The sequence below is a fragment of the Hyaena hyaena genome, unplaced genomic scaffold (genome assembly GCF_003009895.1).
Source record: "Hyaena hyaena isolate Hyena2069 unplaced genomic scaffold, ASM300989v1 scaffold_375, whole genome shotgun sequence".
Taxonomy (NCBI): Eukaryota; Metazoa; Chordata; class Mammalia; order Carnivora; family Hyaenidae; genus Hyaena; species Hyaena hyaena.
The window spans coordinates 1,431,538-1,456,072 of record NW_024081006.1 but is presented as its reverse complement, the minus strand read 5'-3'; the positions used below and the strand labels follow the sequence as shown (position 1 = coordinate 1,456,072).

At 34.9% G+C, this 24,535-nt stretch overlaps 1 protein-coding gene across 6 annotated transcripts in view; it reads left to right on the top strand.

The window, feature by feature from the left end:
• TBC1D5 (TBC1 domain family member 5) overlaps positions 1-24,535 on the top strand; it is a 540,103-nt gene that overhangs the window by 50,020 nt on the left and 465,548 nt on the right. The window lies entirely within an intron of this gene.

The window sequence follows — 24,535 nt, the reverse complement described above, 5'->3', positions numbered from 1 at the left end:
AGAGAATGGGATCTTTCTATTTGCTACCTGAAGACAAGGGGAAGCCTTTCTCACTGGGTCTGAAGCACACAAAGGACATCAGAAAGCCGAGCTAGAGTTAGACAACGGCAGAGTTGGGGTGATGTTGGTATGAGTGCCCTAAGGGGCTGCGTTTGAATGAACAGCAGGGTGCTGTGTGAGTCACTCAAAGTTTTAAGTTAGGGTTTTCAGATAAATAATTACTATTACATCATAAAATCTCCCAAACCCATGATTTAGTTAATATGAAATACTGTAATAGCTAGGATGACCATATAATTTATCTTCCAATTCAGGACACGCCATTACTAGTGCTGTAGTAATCTCACATGCCTGTTAAGTAATTCCTAATAGCCTTACATAACATATATTTAAGAGGAATCTTAATTCACATCTAGTATCTTGAAAAATGTTTGATTTGATGATAAAACTAACTTCTTTTGCTAGTATTTGTGTTTTCATTAGCCAACCACAGCAGTGTGTGGCTATGACTTTTATAAAGTCTGACTGATGATGTTTCACAGCTTCTGGAGCCTGTTTTCAAGGTGAAAGTAAAGAGGTGTTGCTATTGGGAACAGAAAGATGAGGATAGCAAAATTGCTCACGGGTTAGTAGAGAGTTCTAAAGTTTCTCGTGATATGCATTACAGGGTATTCAGTGATCATTTTGCCTTGTAAGTCTTTTAATTGGAGGCATATTTAATGTACTGAAAATGAATCCTATTTGATATACCTACAGAATTTATGATTTTATGTTGGATGATCCAGTAGTTCCCCTCCCGCCCTCCCCCCCAAAAAAAACCCAACACCATGTTACATGTCCTGTATATTGATGGGTTGACAGTTTGGCCAGAATGTTTTTGAAAATCACTATTTTCCCTTGGTGAAATTTTGTATAGGAAAATAGGAATCTCTAGAAAAGGGTTGTTTTTTTGTAGTTTTCTTTTTAATTCCCACTTGACATTATTTATCTAAAATGGCATATTACACTATTAAAGTCATATAATTAAATTATTAAAAGTTGCAGTTTATTTGCGTTTATAGATGGTTTAAGTTGAACCAGGTAACCACACTGGCATATTTTTTTTTTCTTCACACTGGCATATTTATGTTTGAATGTAAAGTAAAAAAGAAACATTCTTGTGCAATAATTCTTTTTTTCTTTTTAAATATTTTTATTTATTTCTAGGAGAGAGAGAGAGAGACAGCGTGAGCAGGGGAGGGTCAGAGAGAGAGGGAGTCACAGACTGAAACAGGCTCCAGGCTCTGAGCTGGCAGTCAGCACAGAGCCCGACGCGGGGCTCGAACCCATGAACCGTGAGATCATGACCTAAGCGAAAGTCGGACGCTTAACCGACTAAGCCACCCAGGTGCCCCTCTTGTGCAATAATTCTTATTCATTCATATGAATAACATCAGAACTCTTTTTGCTCAGAAAGGCCTATTATACCTGATAACAAAAGAAGAACTTCCTTATATTCTTCCTTGAGTTTGTCACAGTACAAAGTACTTTGTAAAATACTACTGTGGTTGTAAGAGTAATAATATAACTTATGTGTTGGCTCTGAGAGTGGCTCCTTTGTAATTGTGACAAGTGAAAGTACAGCCAAAGGTCATGTTAAACACAAAATTTCTTTCACACCTTGTGCGTTTTGTGGATAGCATGTTAAGAAGTGTGGGTCCCTGCACTGATGCTTTAAGAGAGCAACCCAAGGTTGTTCCTGTGGAAATGATTCAAATACCTTCTCCCTCACCTCCCATGCAGTTGCTAAATTTGGCATGAATGTATATTTGAATCCTGGACTAATTAAATGGAACCTTATTAAATTTAATGTTTGTGAAATAAAAAACGGGACTCTTACTAAGGATTTCTTGGAGCCACTAAGTAATACTGACATGTGGGTCTTTAATAGTGAATATTATAAATGCAGTGTCTTAGTGTTGATATTGCTCAGTGAAACTGTGAACACCAAACAACATAGCAACAACAAAAACAAAGTAAAATCTACACAAATGTAATTATAGAAGCATGGCATGCCTCTGCATATACAGTTTATTGATTATATCATATTTGTGACTTTAATTTGGTTAAGTAAAAAGTTGGGATATTAAAATGATTATAGGAAAGCTTTCCATTAAACATTATATAAAGAGGATATATAGATATGATCTAGAGTGGTTATCAAATCTCTTTAAGTCATTCTTTTTACACAGCATCAAAAACTATAGGCCACAGAGAGGATATTTGGAAGAGGATAAAATCGGCAGGTTACAGTTTTTAGTATAATTGATAAAAACATTTCTTTTTGTTTTCTGAAACACTTTTTTAAAGTTGTTTTTCCCACTATAGTATGCTCTTTGCTATAAGACTTCCAGAATAATGATTTAGAAGCAAGAGTGGTGCTCCCTAAGGGGAATTTCAGAAATGAGTAGTGATATTTGTTTGTCACAATGATTGTGGGAGTGTTTCTGGCATTTAATGGCTGTGGATCAAGGCTGCTATGTATCCTGTAGTGCATGGGACAGTTTCAGACTGCAGAAGAGTGTCCTGAGTACCACATAACTTTTGAATGTCTGCTTGCTTAAATTCTCTTTATTTAAAGATAAAGCAATAATGCTTTCGTGTATAGTAATACTGACAACTTTTTATAAGATGTTACATGAAAGATCTGATACTTTGGGGGAAGTTTATGTGGGGAGGCTTAAGTAGAAGGAATAAAGAAATCCTCTTAAAATTCTGTGTCATTTACTTCACACATTCTTTCCATATCTTGATTTATATATAGCATTAAAAATATATATACAGCGTTTCTTTTTTTTTGATTTCTTAAATTTATTTTTGAGAGAGAGACAGAGAATCCGAAGCAGTTTCTAGACTCTGAGCTGTCAGCACAGAGCCCGACATGGGTCTTAAACTCACAGACTGCAAGATCATGACCTGAGCTGAAGTCAGATGCTCAACCAACTGAGCCACCCAGGCGCCCTTATATATAGCATTTCTAACAAGAAATTAAATTGTAAAGTTTTCAGTTCAGTAGTGCAGTTTACTGGGGAGGCTCAAGAATACTAATCGCAAATATGTAAGAAGATATTTAAGAATTTTTTAATAACAAACTAAATTTTAAATTAATGGATCTCATTGAATTTTATTAGTTAATATGGATCATATAATGATATTTCATGATTGCCATCCTAAATATTAAGATTTCATTTTTAGAATAATAATAAATGTGTTAAAATTATGTTTAAAAATTGTTTATGTTGTCTAGCCTTCAGCAGTGCTCGGATATCCTCTCTAGTGGTTTATTATATAACTTCTCAGTAACTTCTTATGTTATATTTCCTTAATTTACTATTTTCTGTTTTAGGAAGATACAGTCTCTATTGTATTTTTTAACTATTTTTTTATGTTTATATATTTGGGGGGAGAGAGAGAGCAAGCGAGCAGGGGAGGAGCAGAGAGAGGGAGAGAGAATCCCAACCAGGCTCCATGCAGTCAGTGTAGAGCCTAGAGTAGGGCTCGGTATCACAAAACATGACATCATGACCTGAGCCAAAATCAAGAGTTGTACACTTAACCTACTGAGCCACCCAAGCACCCCATCTATTGTATTTTTAAGTACTAGAGACTTACTGCATATGTGCCTTGATAGTGTGGTAGCATTCCTGGGATATATTGTAACCACACTGTACCACATCCTAGCATAGGTGATTGTTTGACACTGCACTTAAAAGTAAAATCCAAGTCAGTTGCACTAACAACTGTGTTTCATAATTTTTTCCATTTCAACAGTAGATAACTTGGCATTTTAGTCATTACTTCATTTGAGCTTCACATTAAATTAATTTTGTCTGCAGTCACTTATCTCAACGCTGATTTTCACTCTGGAGTTTTCTTATACTAGTCCTTTGCATTTTTCCTATAGTTTTTGTAGAGAACAACTTGTGATGTTCTCTTATTTCTTAGATCCAAACTTATTTATTATATATAGATGCAAATATGTGACTTTTATTCTCTGTTCTTAAATAACTATGTGTAAGCATTTATTTAACGAAATAGGTATTTTGATATAAATTATTTTTATTTTTCATTAATATTATGATTAGGGAATTAGTATTGATTAAAAAACATTCTGTGTATAGTTACATTTTATTATCTCTGTACTTTATTTCAGGATAGTACAGGGACCTCATGGTTTATGAACTTGGGCCCTACATCAGGTGAACTCGAGTTCCTCACTTTCTCTCTCTCTCTCTCTCTCTCTCTCTCTCAAAAATAACAATAAAAAACCCCAACACTTCATGTAGAAATATTTCAGCATAAACATTCTTCTAGTTAGGAATATAGGGACTTATTCTGATTTTTTGGGTGCTTTATAAATGAAAATTAGTTGCAAATGATGTATGTGTAATGGGTTGAAAGATGAGATTTTATTTTGTCTAGAAGATACCCAAACAGAGGGGGCACAGTTTTTCACATAAAATTTGAAAAATAACTAATGCTAATTAATCCATTTTAAGGGGGCATTCTGAAATTAATGAGTGTTATACTGATTTGATAACCATTTTAAACGGTTGTTTATATCTCTAAATCATTCTCTTGCTTCATAGAAGCTATACTGTTACATTTTGTCATTGGTTTCATAAATGAAACCTAATTATAAAATATTCTAGTTAAACTCTATCATGAGTGAAAATGTGTATGTATGCATTTCAGTATAGATACATGATTTTGTTTATCTTCAAAGATATACTATTTATAATGCATATGAGCATGACATTAGTGTTGAATGTGTAGCAGTTTGCCAGTCATTTGATACTGGTTTAATGTAGACACTCATCAGAAGACTAATAGCCATTGTCGTGGGGTTTCCCTCCAATCTTACAGGCCTCTTTGCCTGGGCAAAGAATACTTGCTTCTAATTGCTTCCTCTAGTATTTGCTCTCAGTACCATTTAGCTGCTACTTCCACTTTCATTTATGCTGAGGTATTGAGGCGATCTAGAAGGTCAAGAATTTTAAGTTTGGGGCGCCTGGGTGGCTTAGTCGGTTAAGCATCCAACTTTCGCTTAGGTCATGATCTTGCGGTTCATGGGTTCGAGCCCCGCATCGGGCTCTGTGCTGACTGCCAGCTCAGAGCCTGGAACCTGTTTCAGTCTGTGACTCCCTCTCTCTCTGACCCTCCCCTGTTCACGCTGTCTCTCTCTCTCTCTCTCCTAGAAATAAATTTTGAAAAAAAAAATTTTTTTTAAGTTTATTTTGAGAGAGTGCGCCTGTGCATGCACGTGTAAGTGCATGAGCGGGGAAGGTCCGAGAGCATCACAAACAAGCTCCACACCCAACACGGAGCCTGACACAAGACTCCATCCCATAACCATGAGATCATGACCAGAGTCGGATGCTTAACTGACTAAGCCACCCAGGTGCCCCTAGAAGGTCAAGGATTTGATATCCTTTGAGGTTGGATAGCTTTGCTTTGGTCCTTCTCTGCAGATGGCAACTCATTGTCTTTTTTTCTGGCTTAACTTCCTTATTATATGGATGTAGATCTTAGGAAAGGTTAAAATGACTTCATTTTATTCTCAGACTTGATTAATAGTTTGGTTGGGTATAGAATTTTAGGTTGTAGGTAGTTTATAGAATTTTGAAGGTTTTGTTTTACAGCATTCAGTGTTGCTGCCAAAAAGTCTATTGTCTTTTGTCCCCTTCTACATTGTTTTCTGCTGTGCATGACCTGTTATTATTCTGAAAGCTTTTAGCATCTTTATCTCAATTTTTATGATGATGTGTCTTGGAATGCTTTTATTCATTGCTTATACTGGGACTTCAGAGGACCTTTTCATTATGGAAGCAAGTGTTTTTTAGTTTGGGGAAGTTATCTTGGATTAATTTATTCCTGTTTTTTTTTTTTTCCTAGTTCTCTTATTTGCACATTTATCGCTGGGGTAATAGAGTCTCAGATGTGTGAGACTGGATTTTATTGGACTGTGGACAAAATAGTTTGCTTCTCCTTGCTATCTTTTATGAAAAGTTCTCTTACAAGTTACTTCCTTTAATTACTTCCTTTAATATGTTACTTCTCTAGTTTGCAAAAATTTGAGATCTTTTTGGGGCTTTGGGAGGGAAAGAAAATAAGCCTATGTGTTAATCTTTGTTGAATCAATCTTTCTATATGCTGTTCACTCCTTACCTCTTTCCTGGTTAACTTATCCTGCAAGATGCAGCTCTAAAAAGTTTTCTCTGATCTTTCAGTGTTATCACCTCACTTTCTACAAACCTTTGTAGAGAACTTATTGTATCATGTTGTAGTTATTAGCTTATTGGTTATCTTTGTAATAAAAACAGAAGTCCTATCTTTACCAATATTTCTGTGCAAAAACAGTATTTTCCAAATGAATGAAAACATGAATAAAATATAGAAATGAAATAACGGTGCCTGAGTGGCTCAGTCAGTTGAGCGACTAACTCTTGATTTGGGCTCAGGTCATGATCACAGGATCTTGTGATTGAAACCTGCATTGACCTCTGTGCTAAGTATGGAGCTTGCTTTTGATTCTCTCTTTTCCTCTGCCCCTCTTCCCTACTCGTTCTCTCTCTCTCTCTGTCTCTCAAAAAATAAAAACAAAATGGAGTGCCTGGGTGGCTCAGTCAGCTAATCTTCTGACGCTTGGTCAGGATCTCCCCCTTTTGTGAGCTTGAGCCTCATGTCGGACTCTGAGCTAACAGCACAGAGCCTGCTTGGGATTTTCTCTTCCTTTCTCTGTGCCCCTCACCTGCTTGCATGCATGCTTGCTTGCTTGCTCGCTCTCTTTCTCTCTCTCAAAAAAAATAAAAAAAAAAAAGAGGGATGCTGAAATGGCTCAGTCAGTTAAACATCTGACGCTTGGTTTCAGCCCAGGTCATGATCTCACCTGTTGTGAGATAGAGCCCCATGTTGGGTTCAGAGCTAATAGCATGGAGCCAATTAGGATTCTCTCTCCGTCTCTCTTTCCCTCTCCCACTTGCATGCAGGTATATGCTCGCTCTCTCTCTCTCTCTCTCTCTCTCTCTGTCTCAAGCTTAAAAAAATGAGATAGATAATAGGTAGCAACAGTACAGTTTTGTCAGAAGAATTATAGTTTTTTCTTATTTTAATCCTATTGAAATAACATTTGAATAAAAAATAAAACAATGGAGATTTACTTTTAGTAAAATACTAATACTGTTTGTGTCCTATGGTACTCAGTACTCAAAGCGATGTCTGTATATTGAAGCTGAAGTACAAAGTAGTCATGAGAGTTTCAATGTAAGAGAGCATCCTTCTTAATGTGTTTAATTAGGAATTAAGCTATAAGATATTAAAAACAACTAGTGAAGAGTTATATATTAAGGAGAGTACAATGAAATCACAGGAAAGAGACAAGAATGGAGAAAAACTTGTCTTTTTGGTTAACATAGCAGTCTAATAATTCCAAATAATAAAACTGAAAATTCTAAGAAAACAAAATATATTTGTTTTGTGAAAACTTTCCATACCCACAGACAAAAGGAAAACCTCTGAATTAGCACAAGATTTTGTTAAGGGATCTTTGTCACTCTCTTGAATTTAAGTTTTATCATCAGAATTATCTGTTGTCTCTTTCTGGGAAATTTTCCTTTGATCATAATTTTGTTTTATTAATTTCAACTTTAATGATAGGAAATAAAGTTTTAAATATTTGACTCATGACTTCCATTTCCATATAAGCTAAAATAAATCAATCAGGAAATATGAATTAAGTACATAGATGCTTGGTGTGAAGGCAGGTTCAAGAGGTATTCACTTTTGAGAAGGTGTGCTCTATTAAGATGTATACACATAAAGAGTGGCAGGTACAAAGTTCAGTGGGATGACAAATGTCTCAATTTGTATATGGTTAGTTACGAAAGAATGGCACAGATGGGATTTATAGTAAATTTAGCTATCTTTAGTAGAATGTTGATATGTTCTTAAATTTTTTTTAAATGTTTTTAAAATGTTTTTAAATGTTTTTTATTTATTTTTGAAAGAGAGGGGAGAGGGAAGGGGGAGGGGGAAGGAGGGAGGGAAAGAGACACATGGTATGAGCAGGGGAGGGTCAGAGAGAGAAGGAGACACAGAATCTAAAGACAGGCTATAGGTTCTGCGCTAGCTGTTAGCACAGAGCCCGACCTGGGGCTTGAACCCACGAACTGTGAGATCATGGCCTGAGCTGAAGTTGGCTTAACCGACTGAGCCACCCAGGTGCCCCTGAATGTTGACATATTCTTAAGTTATGTCTTTCATGGTAGACGTAAGAGCAGTAAAGATTAATAACTTGATGAAATTAATGTGTTCTGAGTTTTATTTTTAATATTTATCTTTTATTTTAACCCATAGATCCAGTATCTTCAGGGCTTAGTCATTGTTCTCTTTGAGTTTGTTTACTACTTAGGAATGTTTTTAGAATTACATAGAATTACTCTTGGGATATTACATTTTCAGCTGTTGATTCATATATGTGCTGTTATTATTACATATGTGATGTATATTATACTATTATAATATTCATGTACTATTATAATGTTTTTATAAAATTATTCCAGTTTCAGAAATTAGGATTATACCAGAAAAGGTAGGTGGTGATTTTTTTTGCTGTATGGTAATGTTTTGCTCCATAAGGCATGGTTAGACTTCTTTGTTTTATGTCCATGTATTTGTATTTAAATTCTATATTCATATTTTCAACAATCTCAGGATAAAGTTAGATATATTTTTTCATTTAAACACACTATTTTTTTTGTATCTTGTAATTCATTTGCAATTTGATGAAAATATTTTCTTAGGTGGGCCAGTTTCACATGTGCATTGTCTTTACCATCCATCTCCAACAACTTCTCCATTTCTCTTCCTTGTCTTCTATTTTGTATCCCATTTCATATGGTAGATGAAAACAGAACCCAGTACACACACAAAAAAACTATGAAAAACTCAAATCAAGTGCAGAAAGGTTTATGGAGAAAAAATGTAATTACGTTATTGTGTAAACTTTTACAATGTTGTTTAGTAAGCTAGAACTGCCTAACAGATGTGATTACTTCATTGTTTCAAATTTATGCCAATCAGAGTTGATAGGATTTGATCACACTCTAGTAGATTTATGAGATAAATTACAATATTGCATGACATACTTCAGATAGAAAACATCAATAGAAGTTGAATATGATTTCTTGTGTAAGATAACAAGCCAGTAATTCTTTAAATAAGATGGTTTCTCCTTTAAGAGAATATTTATCAGTTTTTGTGAAAATTAACTGTCTTTGGTATTCATGGTGACAAAAAAGTATATTAAACTTTTGTTTTAGTGTAAAAATGTGATTGTAAATGAGTGGCATCTTGTTTCTATTTAGTTATAGATGACCTGTCAAATTTCCAAAGGCCTGTAAAGAAATGAGGCTGAACTTAAAAGAAATTTGACTGCAGAAGGTTTTAAGACCAGGTAAAAGGCTTGTCATTGTGGTACTTACCTCTTTATTTATTTTAAGAGAGACAGCGAGTTAGCACAAGCAGGGGAAGGAAGGGCAGAAAGAGGAGAGAGAGAACCCAAGTAGGCTCTGCACTGTCAGTGCTAAACCTGCCCAATGTGGGGCTCGAACCCCATGAAACTGGAGGTCATGACCTGAGTCGAAATCAACAGTAAGAGACTTAACAGACTGAGCCACTCAGGGGCCCCAGATACTGACTTTTTTAGAGTAAGGTTTCATGAGCTAAGTCTAAAGCCTTACTAGGAATTTTCTTTGTTTTGTTTTGTTTTTTTTTTAAAACAAGTAGAAGTTTAATATTTCACATAAACAAAGAAAATGAAAAAGAACATATTTGCTAATGAAGTAACAGGTTTCCTCAAGGAAGTTAGAGCCAAGAAATGGGAGTGAGGTTCTCAGTCAAACTTGTTTGTTCTAACAATGAATGATGGAAACAGTTATGTAAAAGTCCCTGCTAAGATTTTTAACTTCACTTAGAATGTTTACGTGGCAGAATCCTTCAGTTCAAGTTTGAGATAAAAACATGGAGTCTTTTGAGAACTTGATTTGAAAATGTTACTAAGTCAAATTATTTATGAAAAGAGGGTAGAGGGGCACCTGGGTGGCTCAGTCGGGTAAGCGCTGACTTGAGCTCAGGTCATGATCTTGCAGCTAGTGTGTTCAAGCCCCGCGTCCGGCTCTGTGCTGACAGCTAGCTCAGAGTCTAGAGCCTGCTTCAGATTCTGTGTCTCCCTTTCTCTCTGGCCCTCCCTTACTGTCTGTCTCTGTCTCTCTCTCAAAAATAAATAAAACACTAAAAAAAAGGTAGAATGTTTAGTTTCTTAAATTGAAATTAAAAATTTTTAGAATATGGAGAAGCCAAACTAATTTTTTTTTTGTTTTGTTTTAGGATAGATAGACCCCTTGTGTTTCAGGGAAGGATATTGTAACATCTTTCTAATTTTTTTTCAGGAGAAATTTATTTACATCATGGTTTAGATTTAAAATATTTAAAAAATATTCCAAATATTTACAGAAATATAGAGGATAAGTAGAACAGGAAACGTATTTAACATGCAGAATTAACATGTTGACATTCGCTGTATGTATATTTTAAAAACCTTTTAAAGTCTGTCCTTTTACAAAGATTACTACATCTTGAAATTGGTTTATATCCTTCTGTCCATGTTTTTAGACTGTTGTACATTTATGTGTTCATCAACATTGAGAATTCTTACAAACTGAAATATTCTATTAGAATTTATGTACTTTGCTTTTTTTTTTTTTTTTTTTAAATCCTTTTTACCCAACATTGTTTCTGAGCTGTTCCTTCTATTTTTACATTTGGTGTATTAATTTTAACTGTTCTCTATCTAATATTTTGTGATAGGACATCAGTACCACAGTTGCTGTATCTGTTCCCATTTCAATAGACATTTAAGGGTCAGGATACTTTGCAGACTTTTCCCACAGATACCTGTATGGCTCTGCAGTGCCCAGCATGCTCCGTACACGGGCCAGGCTGCCATCAGCTCGTCCAGTGTTGCATCTGGGCTCTGGCACTCAGCATTCTCAGGCACTTTTGTGCCGTCATCTTTTCTTGCTGAGATCCCTCTGCTGTTAAAAGCCAATCGCAAAGAAGCCTGCATAAAATCTTGTTATGCTGCTGTTTAAAAAAAAAAAAAACAAACCCAAAAAACAAAAAGCATTCTTCTATCCTTTCCTCACTCTTTATATAAGAACATAAAATCTGTATCTTTTATAGTATTTGTTTGAAAAAGATGCCTCGTGTTATATTTTCCAGTTATTACATTTTTGTTTGATTTTTAACCTGTGGGAGGGTGGGACCTTTGGTATTTGGGGGCTTATTTTTCCATAGCAACAGGTGCACTGGGGTCTGTGCATAAATAAGACATGATTTTCCTTAATATGAACAATGTGATTTTGTGCCTACGTACTTGTATAACTGTTTCAGTTACTGTGAAATATTGAAAACGATACTCTTATTTGTGAACATTTTGGAATTTTTTAAAAGATTGAAAATTTTATAATCTAAATCACAGTCTTTCGGCTCAAATTTATATTATAATTTTCATGAGTCAGCCTTATTTTGATGCATTTTATATTTTGGTGGAAGTCCTATATTTAAAAGTATACTTAAGATTTGGAGGTGATGCACTCTAACCATTGAAGAGAAAGCTGTTAGTTTATGAAAATCTTTGACTTTGTGCTCAGCAGCTTGAAGCGGCCTCATATCATGCCAAATATTAGAATATTAATGTTATTAACCCTTTCACCGAAAGTATTTCTTCTTGAAATAAACATGGAATACATTATTAGGTCTGTATCATTTCTTGCATATCAGTATTTGCAGAAAGCTGAAAAATGTTTGTGCTGTGTAATAAACAGATGCTGCTCTAACAATGCAATACATTACGAACCAAAAATGATCTGTTTTAATCATATATGCTGACTTAATGAGACAAGACTAGCTTACATCAAAAATGGATTTAGGATAGTTTTTTTTTTTTCCTCTGTGTTTTTTCTACATAATTAATAGACACACCTTTTAATGTCATTGTCAAAATTTTTTGGAGTATTTATTTCTTTGATTTTTGCATGCATTTTATTTTAAATTCCTAGGAGATGTAATTGTATCATAAACCCATTTAAAATAGTAACTAGTTTTTAAAGATCTGTTTTGCCCTGTGTTAAATATGTTTTGCATGAAAATAATTCTTACCTGTTGTTGTTTTATGAAGTTTCTACCTTTTTTTGAGGGAGGACTGTTTTTTTTTTTTTTTTTTAAATAACTTATGGGGGAGTTTTAGGGGAGATCATCAGTTAGTCAATGAACTGACTGTTGGGAGATGGTGACACTTGAGGTTTAAAGTCTCCTTGATGCAGTGTGCTTAGGTTACAGCCCTCAGTCACTGGAACTGTTCCTATTCTATGAGAGAGCTCTTCAGTGGGCTCTACTTTCATTTCCTCTTCACTTGATTTTATTTCCTCAAACTCAACTGCAGTTGCTGACTTTGAGCTCTTAAATTCTCCTACATCTGGATTGTACATCTCAATTGACAAATCTGCCTTTGCATATGGTCAGATAATTCTATATTTGGAAGAATATTCCTATTGTGTGTTTTATTCCATTGAACCTAGTAGAGTTAAATGTAGTTTGATGCATAGGGAAGAATTAATGATTGGAAGATACAGAGTTGGTAAATTATTTATTCTGGCCCCGAGGAAGCTGAAAAGCTGAGTGAAAGACTAATAAATCATTTGTGGTAGTGCTGGTTGTCACTTCCAATTATTTTAGACGGTTTTGTGATAAACTGCAGCACCTGCTAGATATCCGCACACCCTCCCTTGATGCTGGTGGTGCAGCTTGTTTAGTCGATTATCAGAGGCAAGTTTGTGTAAAGTTTATTTAGGTTGGAAAGGAAATTGCTCTTTTTAAGTCAATTCTGTTGCCTTTTTTCATCGTCTTGATTGCTGAAAGGATTTTTGTGACATGGCAGGAAATCTAGAATGTACCTACCACTTCAGCCAGGGTAGACTGTCTTTATCTTTTGTTAAATTAAATACTTGAAGGATTGAGGTTCTTTGTTATTCCCAGACTAATTAAAAACTACTTCTACTGAGATGATTAGTATGCTAAAGATCCAATCATCTTTTTGATACCACACCATTTAATAGACAACCACTGCTGCTGTTTGACCAGACCTTTCTTCATCATAATTTGTTATTAATGGCCAAGGCTTTGAAATCAGTAGCTCTAAAAGGTAGTGAGGTCCCTCTTTGCATTGGTCCTAAACTCAGCTACGGAGATCCTTGCAGGAATAAAAACAACTTGAAACAAAGCTCAGCTAAGACTGGTCTGGTGGTAGCAGTGAGGAAATAGAGTTCTCTAAAACTCCTTTGGAAATAAATTGTGAATGTCATCTAAAGTGCATGCTTGAAATTATAGTCCTTTTGTTTCCAAGTTTAATAAATTGTTGATTATTCCCAGAGCACAAAAAAATTTGGTTTAATACATCAGAATAACTTTGTTTTCATTGAGATTTTTAGCTTTATTGTAAAAATATGGGGTATTTGAGAGTACTTCTAAGTACATATAAAGAAAGATATAAGTATATATAAAGAAATATATAGTTCTCAAATATATGTATCTTTAAGATATAAGTATATGTAAAGATATAAGTATATATAAAGAAATCTTGATAACTGTCTTGTATTCATTCAGTCACACTTTTACTTACTTATTTCTCCTCATAAACGTTTACTAAGGTCATGTATACCTGGTCTCTGGGAACAACAACTACTAACTATCACTTGTAACCGATTGTTTTTTAGAGTTTACAGTTGCCATGTACTACTCTAAGCATTTTGCATATATTAACTCATCTCAATACAACAACCTTATAAGGCTTTTACTTATGATGGAGTGATAAGGCCATAGTGATCTCATTTTTCCTTTGAAGTCTGTACAAAGAGGGAAGTGTTTATGATAAATCTTAATTATTTAGGTTTGGAATTTCAATCATGATAGCATTTGAATTTCCTATTATGTACATCATTTCACTTTTATTCTCAACATAATTAATCATTCTTATGATGAAGAAATTGAAGGTTAAAGAGAGTAAACCTCTTGTCCTGGGTTAACCAGCAGTTTAGAGGTTGAGGAGCTAGGATCTGAATCAAGATCTAACTGCCTCTACACTCTATTTAGGAGCTATAAACTCTAGTCTTGATAGTATCTTGTTTGATAAGAAGTGGGAAGTGGCTAATAAGAACTTAGGCTACTGAAGAGCTTTTCCAGAAGTGGGCTCAGTGTCCCTAGATCTCTTGGGTTTTTGTTTTGTTTCTGAGAGAAGTTAAAAATCTAGATCTTTTTATGTGAAATGTTCAGAGTTTTAAGTCTTGGCAGTTTACTCAGGATAAATTGTTTGCCTACTGGATGTGAATGCCACTTTGTGAATTTGTTTTAAATGTAATTTAAAACGAATTTGGTAGAATTTGTTTTAAATGTAAGTTTCCTTTCTAACTTTATCCAATTGAAAACTAGTAAGAGTCCATGAAAGAGTATTAATAGGATAATACCAGTAGAATTTCATGCTTTAGGAAGATTAACAATTATTCATTATTTTAGTAATTTTATTTGGTTTATGATCACCTCAGATGAGTTTCAGTTGAACTTGGATTTCAGATTATCATGGGATGCTACTAATTTAAATATGCTCTAGCATAGAATATAAAATCAAAGAATAAAAAAGTCAAATTAGAATCTTGAAAATCTAAGCAGGTATTGAAATATGTAAATGTTAATTGAAACTCTCTCAATGATGTGCCTTTGGTAACCAATTCTATTCTCTCCTTTCCCTACTTATATTCATTTATTTGCCTATGGTATGAGTCATGTGGAGATTTAAGATACATGTAGTTTTTCATTGAAATGCCTTTACATTTATAGGTAGAATAACATAACATGTACAATGTTGTGACTTTTACTTTGTGAAACTTTGTGAAGTGGGATTTCACATAGTCAGAGGCCTTTATTTATATGGAGTATTACCACAATAACAACACTTTTTGGTGAATGGGAAACAAAAATCAGTGGTTGGTTGGTTGGTTTTGTAAGTGCTTTTCTGTTAAAGTACAAATAAAGTATCCTTGGAGACAACTTCAGTGCCATGTCATCAGTGATTGGAAAAAAAATTCATACTAAATTCAGTTGTTAGTGTAGAGACTTCTTCACAAACCCAGGTTAAAGACCTAACCTATTGTTGCAAACTTTAATGCTTCAGAATAATTTTTCTTCATGAATTCTTAAAATCTGTGGTATGAGAGGGGCGCCTGGGTGGCTTAGTCGGTTAAGCGTCCGACTTTCGCTTAGGTCATGATCTCGCGGTTTGTGGGTTCGAGCCCCGCGTCGGGCTCTGTGCTGACTGCCAGCTCAGAGCCTGGAGCCTGTTTCAGCCTGTGACTCCCTCTCTCTCTGACCCTCCCCTGGTCATGCTGTCTCTCTTTCTCTCTCCTAGAAATAAAAATATAAAAAAAAATCTATGGTATAAGAAAAGATATTCCATCCAAAATCACTAGTTCTTTCAAAAAGAGCTTAATCAATATGAATTCTTTAGTTTGTCTTTCAGATTCTTTAATATACAAATAAATACTGTTACTGACTTAATTTTTCTAAATTAGAGTTTTGGACTTAGAGCATTTTATTTAATAGTATTCAACAATTGGTCAAAGTATGGCTTTAAAATTTTAATAGAAAAATATTTTATGGTGTCCTTTTTATTTTAAGAACAGTATATACTCATTAAAGAAAAATTGAAAAAATGAAAACCACACACAATCCCACTACCCAGAAATGACTAGCAAAACCCATTCTTGGAGGTTTTTTTCTTCCTTTTTCACCTTGTCTGGTTAGTATTTTATGTTTACCTTTTCTGTGACATTACTCATAGTTTAGTGATTGGTTTTTATTTTTTTAAAGTTTATTTATGAAAGAGAGAGCAGGGGAGGGGCAGAGAGAGAGAGGGACAGAGAGAATTTCAAGTAGGCTCTGTGCTGTCAGGGAGAGCCTGATGCAGGGCTCAAACTCACAAACTGAAATCATGACCTGAGCTGCGATTAAGGGTCGGATGCTTAACTGACTGAGCTACCCAGGTGCTCTAGTAAATTGGTTTTTTAAAAGACATTATAATATTTGACAGAGTTCAAATGCAAAACCTTCACAGAACTTCTCATCCAGTACCTGGAAGTAAATTCTCCTTCCTAACTTCCATGTGACTATACTTCTGTTATGATATCTTGTAGCTATATATACTTGACCCCAGACATCTGGAGGGTAAGCACTATCTTATAACCGTTACTGACTGTTGAATGAATACATGAAAATCAATCTTCAAAATCTTCTAAAAAATGTTTATCGATTTTTGAAAGAGCAAGAGAGCACGAGTGCTCAAGTGGAGGGGCAGAGACTGAGGGGGACAGAGGATCCTAAGCAAGCTCTGGCTGACAGCAGCGAGCCCGATGTTAGGGCTCAAGCTCATGAACTGTGAGATCATGACCTGAGCTGAAGTTGGACACTCTACGGAGTCAGCCACCCAGGTGCCCTGAAAGTAGATCTTTAATTTGTCTCCTGCATTACCAATTGAAACAGCAAAATGGCAGCAAATATATCAGTGCAATTCCTATACATTTTAATGGACTGTAGAAGTAGGGCTTTTGTGGAAATGTGATTATACTAAGAAATCAGTGAAGTTTATGGAGCTAATGATTCTTCCTAGATCTAAAGATCTGCCTGGTCATCTGTGTCATAATTAACGAAGATTTACTATGTTCAGATTTGCCAAGGTAAATCTAATTTGAAGAGAGAGTTTTGCTAAATAAGTGTCTATTTAAAATATTACAGTATTAAAAAACTGCAAAAGAAATACTGACTTAGTAGAAGGTTTGTAATTAAAGTGGTGCACGAGAAATTTGAAACAAAACATTTAGATATGGTGGATCTACTATGGTATTCTTTAGATAAAGGGTAAATCACAGTGCTAGAAGTGATTAGGCTTTTAGAAGTTCTCTTCTTATTAGTAGGACACTTAAGTTTTGGGACATAAATAATTGAATCAGGATCATAAGACTGCATTGTACTAATGCTTATTACTCATGTGTGCTCAAATAATTTTTGAATATGAGTAAATCAAATGCCTTCTATGTAAGAAGGTGATGAAAACTTCGCCCTGTGTCCTTTAGGAAATTTATAACTGAAAACCATTACTTTCAATGTATATATTAGAAAACAGAATGTTTGTATTCCTTAAAAATATTTATGCTTTGAAGAGAAGAACTTAGAAGACATAAAGACATAATACTTTTTAAAGTATTATGGCAATGTAAAGGAAGATTTAAGAAAAAAAGTGGGTTCTAGTTAGCTTTTTTTCTAGCAGTGCTTTGACTATATTATTGGAAGGTATCCCTGGATAAGCTTTGTGGAAACTTTTCAAGTTGGAAGATTTCAGCTGGAGTGTCTAAAGGGTCACTTAAAAAAAACCCCTCTATATTAAAATAAAATGTGTCCAAGCTTTAAAGAAAAGATCTCAGAGTTTGCAGATGATCCTAAAATTGGAGCTAGAGGAAATAATGAGGAACAATGCAATCAGATTCAAAAAGATTTGGATTGTTTAGGTGATTGGGCCAGCAGATGGCAAATGCAGTTCAGTGTAGACAAATGTAAAATAATTATCTTAGGAACAAAGAACCAATCATACAGCACACTGATCAGGAAAAAATTTGTGGGTTATTGTAGGAAAACCATTGAAACAGTTAACCCGGTGCACAGCTGCAGCAAAAAAGGCAAGCAAGAAACCAAATTAGCAGACGGATAGAATATAAAGCAAGAGGCAATACTTATAGTGTATTAAGAAACTTGCTAGACCCCATCTAAATTACTCAGTCTAGTATTGGTTGCTAGAACCACTTTAGAAAAAGTAAATTTTTGCTTTGGAAATAGACAAGAAATTGTAACAAGCAAGTCTAATAATGTTCAAGAGATTTGAACTAATTTTTCTGAGCTTTGAATTTTGAACTTTTACAGATTTGAACAAGATCCTGAGAATAAAGACACTTCATTCAGGTTTGTCCAGTATCAGAGCTTGATCTTAGTAGAGAATGCATATGGTTTCAGCTGCCTAGGGCTTTACCTAATCCCCCTTCTAGTTTAGGTAGGAGGCTTCTCACATCTCTCAAAAAAGCCTAAAAGCTGGCATGATGAGGTCCTCCTATAGCTTGAGAGATACACCTGGGCACTGAGAGAAATCATGGGCATGAGAGCTAAGAGCTGCTGGTGAGATGCTCCTTTCTGCCTGGTGATACTTGATGCAGTAACATGTTGCAGGCTTCATTCTAAGCTGTGGAGGCAGGACTTTGGTTCCTCATTCTCCAACCTTGTCTCAATTTTTTTGAACTATCCAACACTCAGCCAATAGATTTCTTTTTGACTTAGATTAAACAGAATGTGTGTGTTGTTTATAATAAAGAGCCCTAACTGGTACAGTGGTAATGTTTTGCTATTTTAGCCTTGCCATTGCCTTTATTGTTCTTCAACGTGTTTGCTTTATTTGGAGGGGTGTTTTACTATAAATCATATTTTGGATGAAGAGAAGACAGCTAAAATGCAAAATCGGTCTTTTTTTCTCTCAGTCTTTTTCATAGTTGAAAAGATGCAAGAAAATCCTATCCTCATCAATAATTCTCTTGTAAAATTTAACTTTATCTGTGCAACTGAATAGTGTCACTTTGTTAAAAATAGTGTTTGGTGTTCAGCCTGTTTGTAAAAGTAGTGTATATACATACCTTTATATATTTGTGGGATCTTTAAAAAGCATTTTCATATTTTGGAGGAAACAATGCATGATTTTCTTAGTGTCACATGAGTAATAAGTTGTAGATCAGGATATATTGTCCATTGTTTTTTGTTTTATATTACTGTTGATTACTGAATATTCAGTGAAATATTTTGAAGAGAAATAACACTTGTGAACTAAGAATTGTGGATTATATTTTAAGTTTGTAGTGAGTTGATTGGTTAATATTTAGAATTTGATCTTTTCAGACAAGCAGTGTTTTAAATAGTGGTTAGATTTTCTATTTATCAAATGTCATATTGACTTGTATTTAAATTATTAGTCCAGTGTATGGATGCTTGAGGCACAGCCACATGTAAAGTGAGAAAAAAGTAATAGAAGGTTTTTTTTTCTTTTCTTTTCTTTTTTTTTTTTGAGGGATGGTGTGCAGGGCTATTACCTGGAAAAATTTTGGCATAATTAATTGTCTTTGAGACTTTCATCATTCTTAAAGGTTCAATGGACCACTTCCAGTAGAAGGATTGTCCTTGAGTCTACTACTCATAAACCTGTAGATTGCTAGAACTCTTATCCTGACCTAAGACCTTTATGCATCATGGCATCCATGGCCTGCCCTGCCTTTCAAAAAGTAAGGATGCTAGGATTCAAATTTGACTCCCCCTGCAACTCTGCCCTATAGTATAGATTAGGAATGGTGTTAGGAGAGAAAGCTGTATGACTGAACTAGTTCAGATGTCTTATGTGAACTCTACTTTCTTAGAGACTATTCTTTTATGAAAAAGATACATAGTCCTTTGACATTTTGGTTAGTATATCTCAGTGAAGGAAAGACATTTGTTTAGGGTTCAGGGAAATGTCTTTGGTTTTGTTGTGCCATTAGGGACTGCTTATATTTTATGTATGTCTGTATAATAAAGAATATCTGTATATTTGGAAAATGACTTTGCATATGTGAATGTTAAGGGTAGCTGAGGTTTTCCATTCTAACTTTTAAGTTACTTGAGATCTTCAGTTTTTTGTTTTTCTTTTTTTCTGATCCTGTACATGTATAGAAATCACTGCCTGGGACATGGGGCTGAAATACTTAGCAGATGATTACTTACTGTGGTTGGTATGCCAGACTGCTGAAGACTGATCTGCATATCTACAAAGTAGCATAATGGGCCTTTTAGGAATAGAATTGAGACCCTGTGCCTCACTACTTGCCCTCCCAAGAGAAGTTTATCTGCCTTACCTGCATCGCAGGTTTCTCTCTGGCCCAAGATCTGCAGCTAGAGTTTTCAGTTGACGCTTTCAGTTGAGCTCCACTGACTGCTGGTAATGCTCTTACTACCTCACATGGGGCCCTGGTAACTCTTGACTGTTTCTGGTCAGTTTCTGGATAAAATGACAGGCCTTTTATTAATCATGCCTTCTAGGAGTGTACATAGGGTAGAGATGAGGTCTGTGACTCATGCCTACTTTGTATACTACTGTTGGATGCTAGGGGCTAATTTTCCTTACCCAAAATCTTTTCTTTACTGAACTGTTAGGTTTGGAGTCCTTTCAGAAGACCGGTTGCTGTAGACAGCTTAACTGTGTAGTGGGATTTTTCTACATTTAGTTCTGGTTGTCTGCCTGTCTGCCTACCTCTTTCCTTCCTTTATTCCATCCCTCCCTTAATCCCTCCCTCCCTCCTTCCATTCCTTCTTTCTTTTTTCTTCGGTAATAATTTTGGTTATTTTTTATTCAAAGAGAATGGTCATGTTAGAAAATTCTGTGTAAAAATGTAACTTGTCAGTTTATTCTAAAAATATTGGGTTATTTATCAGGAATGAGGGATTAAATGTGTTTAAACATTTTTAAACATAAAAATGGGATCTTACATATCCACTGCTGTTTTTCATTTAATAGTATATTATGGACAGGAAATCTACATCATCTCTTGTATATCTATATCATCTCTTTTAATAGTTGCATGATATTCTGTTGTATTGATGTACCATAATTTATTTCACCAGTTCCCATTGATGACTCTTGGAGTCATTAGAATTTTTCACTGTTATGTATGATACTGCATTCAAAATACTTTTGATAATGTTCATATATATATATATATATATATATATATCCCTCATTATTTCCATAGGATACACTCCAGAAGTGGAATTACTGAATAAAAGGGTAATTACATTTTTAAGGCTTCTGATACTTATTGCCAAAATTCATGTGTTTTACTCTCATTAGTGATTTTAAAGTTTATTTACATATTTTGAACGTGAGTGAGAGGGGCAGAGAGAGGGGGAAGAGAATCCCAAGCGGGCTTCATGCTCAGTGCAGAGCCAGGACATGAGCCTCAGTCTCATGATGGGGAGATCACGACCTGAGCCAGGATCAAGAGTTGGATGCTTAACCAACTGAGCCACCCAGGCACCCCTCTCACAAGTGATTTTTGAGAATCCTTTTTTTTTTTTTTTTTGTCAACAATAGGTATTATTAAAAAGAAAACAATTTTTGCTAATAGGTGAAAAGTGTATGTTATCTTAATGTGTATTTTAAATATTATTGACCATTTGTTTTTATTTTATAATATTCTCCTTAATATCACCTGCCTGTTGAGGTGTTTTGCTCCTATTTAAGTACTAAATTGTATATTAAGAAGATTGACTCTCTTCTGACATGTTGGTATTCTTTTCTGTATTCTATATTTTTTTAAATGAGTGGAGGTATTGTTTTGGTGTTTTTTTTCTTTTTTGTTCTTGGGCCACTTAAAAGTTTTATTAATCAAATATGTCTTGTTTTATATAATTTCATTTTTAGTATTCTAAATTTTCCTATCAATATGAATTTTTAATCCATTTAGGATTTTTAAATGTTAGTTTTGGAACATATATTCTGTATTTTCTGTTTACTGGTTTTGCAGACATTGATGTGCATATAATAAACTCCTAATAAAGATAAAAGAGAACTGAACTACTGCCAGCTGACTGTGACCTTGAGTCTTAGCTTCTGTATCTGTAAGAAGAAGATATTGGTCTGGTCCAGTGCTGTCATTCAGTCATTTTGCCCATGAACCACAGTAAGAAATTTAAATCCTAACCTAGTATTAACATACACCTCCATGTATACAGATATATATATTTGTGTGTGTATACACACATACTACATGCATTATCCCTTTTGTATGTCATGCCATATCATGTCATGCAATGCCAGACTATTAAAAAAAAAAACAAAAAACAAAATTGCTGTATGCAACTTACTAAATTGCTTTCATTACACACAAAGGAGTATTTCTCACAGTTTGTGAAATACTGATGTAGTGAATTGGACACTCAAATGCCTTCTATGGCTAACCAGCCAACAGATGCAAGTATCTTGCCAATAAAGCAAATCAGATGACCTGGGTCCTATCTTAAAGGGATTCAGATTAGCATAAAACTTGCTAAGTCAGCAAAGGTATTTTCAGGTGGAACTCAAGGCTGCTAATTTGAGCCCCTAACCTAGACCAAAGCCGGGGGGGGGGGGGGGGGGAGGGAACCCAAAGACCGTAAAATACAAGCTCATTACTCTGTCAAATTGCTATAAAATGTTTTAAACCGAGCTTGTTCAGGCAGTGGATCACAGACGATATTTTGAGTGGCATGGGTCTAGATGGTGATTTTGGGGTACTTTCTGGTACCTTCCTAATCTAGAATTCTATAGCTCTGCGACACCTTTCAGACGTAGAAATTAGGAGACCAAGTGCCCTCACTGAGTTTTTCTGATATGATAATCCTATGATAGCATCATCTGATAAAGGGAAACACTAAAGAGATTATACTAGGTATCTGAGTTACTCTGGGGGCTGATTAAAGGGGCAGGTGAACTTTGTCCTTTGCATGACACTGTATCTCAGCAACTGTGTCTAAAACTGAAAGATGCCATTGAATAACCAATGAAAAATTATATTGCCAAGTTCAGTGCCACTGAAAAAATACGGCAGCATTTGATACCTACGGAACCTTTGTGTGTATATGCACACAAGATTATTTTTATGACCTGATTTTCTAGTTTTAGGGGCAAGATGTATACCTACCAGAGAGATTCTGTGATGTACAACCATTAAGGCTCACTTTGGTGACTTGGGTAATTGTAATGGAACCATGGAGCCATTAGGCTCCAGATGGAACTTTAATCTGGCTTCTGATTGAGCCAAGTGTCCTTGTAGAGTCTCTAAGCATCTGTTTTGGAAATATATCTGACATTATTCAAAATTTGTACAAATTAAGCCACCCTTGGGTTATAATTCAATTTTTCTTTATTGAGAAATGTATTGTAAACAGTTTTATGCAATCAAGTAAAACTAGTTTATACCCATTACTTATTTGCCTATTAACTGGTCATTTATATTTTGTGATTAGACTCTTAATGGATTTCAGAAAGCTTACATTATACTTCTAAAACTGTAATTTGTTTATAAAATGTGAAGAGTTGTTTCGTTGTTTCCTAGTTTCAAATAGCTTTCACATAGATATTTATTTTTGAGAGACTATTTAAAAATACGTAAAATTGTGGTGATTTCACCTCTGGATAACAGAACCCCCAGAATAATCTGCTTTATAGCAGAATGAAGTTTATTGTCTTCCATAATGGACAGTAGAGATACAGAAGATTCTAGGGTTTGGTCTTCAGACACTATATGGAAAAGGTACTGGCTTGGTTTATCTCTCTCTCTCGCTTAGTCTTTGGACCAGTTTCCTTTGTGCTCACTGGGTGGATGCCATTTAGCGGCTGGATCAACAGACCTCCTTTTGTCCAGCAGAGAGAGAAAGCAAGAATTTGTTCTGTTTTGTTTTCATGTTTGTTTTTTGGTCATTGCAGACTGAAAGTTTTTTCTTTCAATTTTATCGGCCCAGTTTAGACCACCTGTCCATACAGTTGTTAATTATTCTCCTGTTTACAGAAAGAAGCACAGAAATTAAAATTATTGTAGGAAGAAATACCGATTGGCCTTTGGCTTTTCTTGTTAGGTAGAGACCAGACAAGTTACTTTTCATATTGAGGGTAGTATATAGTACTTGGTCTAGGTGCACTGAAAGGAGATCGCATCATTAAATAAATGCTAGTGACATTTTCTCAGGAAACTCCTATGTTATCACTCCTATTTGTCCCTTCCTCCAAAAGAAGAGAATATCGCTCTTTGGCCTGACAGTCCTCAGCAGCTTGCCTTGCCATATGTAGCTAAATTTTACTTTCTTATATTGTAGTATAAGTTACAGTGAAATGGTTCAGTTAGGTTTTAACAATTGAGGATAGGTATCCTCAATTGGAAATGAGGAGTAAAAATTCATGATGGAAAGATCTTATTCTGGATTTGTTAGGAAAATACTGGTAGGTAAGAGAAGAGGCCCTACAGAAATATTAGAGCAGATGCTGATGTCAGATTTGGATGGTCTTTCCCTAGTTGGTACTGTTTGTTTGCAGATTTTCATAAAGGGTGAAAAGCTGAGTTTTTCTGCCGGTTGGTCCACTGTTTTAAATTTCTTTTGCTCCTTCATGTGTCAAAAATGTATTATTGCAAATGATACTAATTTGGATTTTGTGACAAATTAACCAGAGATAGTTTTAACTATAACTAAACAATTTGATAAGCAACTAATAGAATTAATAAGGAACCTGTCTACCTCT